This window comes from Suricata suricatta, unplaced genomic scaffold (assembly GCF_006229205.1).
Source record: "Suricata suricatta isolate VVHF042 unplaced genomic scaffold, meerkat_22Aug2017_6uvM2_HiC HiC_scaffold_25984, whole genome shotgun sequence".
Taxonomy (NCBI): Eukaryota; Metazoa; Chordata; class Mammalia; order Carnivora; family Herpestidae; genus Suricata; species Suricata suricatta.
Genome location: NW_021871530.1, coordinates 1 through 798, shown reverse-complemented (window position 1 = coordinate 798; position 798 = coordinate 1). Strand labels below are relative to the sequence as shown.

The 798-nt window shown below is 45.1% G+C and overlaps 1 pseudogene; it reads left to right on the top strand.

The window, feature by feature from the left end:
- Positions 1 to 117: 117 nt before the first annotated feature.
- Positions 118 to 586, top strand: LOC115284908 (annotated as a pseudogene).
- Positions 587 to 798: the final 212 nt, after the last annotated feature.

The following is a 798-nucleotide window of genomic DNA, read 5'->3' as shown; positions in this document are numbered from 1 at the left end:
CTCTCTGTGCTTTGGATTCTCTGCTTTTTTATTGTGTAGGAGGCCCACACAGGGTGAGCCCCCTGCATATGGGGATCTGCAGGGAAATACAAATCTCAGTGAAACTGAACACTGTAGGCAAGCCACGCTTCTGACACCCCGCTCGGCTCCGCTCGCTCCACGCGCCCGCCCGCCGGGCTGCCCGCGCCCACCCTGGCCACCCTTCAGCAGTTGGTAGGAAGATGGCGCTTGGTGGAGAGCAAAGGCTTTGACGAATACGTGAAGGAAGTAGGAGTGGGCATGGCTCTGCGGAAAGTGGGTGCAATGGCCAAACCAGACTGTATCATCTCTTCTGATGGCAAAAACCTCACCATAAAAACTGAAAAAAACAACACAGTTTTCATGTAACCTGGGAGAGAAGTTTGAAGAAACTACAGCTGATGGCAGAAAAACTGTCTGCACCTTTACAAACGGCGCATTGGTTCAACATCAGGAATGGGATGGGAAGGAAAGCACAATAACAAGAAAATTGGAAGATGGGAAATTAGTAGTGGAGTGCGTCACGAACAATATCACCTGTACTGGGGTCTATGAAAAAGTAGAGTAAAAATTCCATCATAATTTGGACAGGAATTAGCTTTGAGGATGAGCAAGCTCAGTTCAATGAGCAAATCTCCATATGCTTTTCTTTTTTCATCACTGTGTTCAATTATCTTTATCACAAACATTTTACATGCAGCTATTTCAAAGTGTTGATTTAATTAGGATCATCCCTTTGGTTAGTAAATAAACGGATTTGTGCTGTGAAAAAAAAAAGAA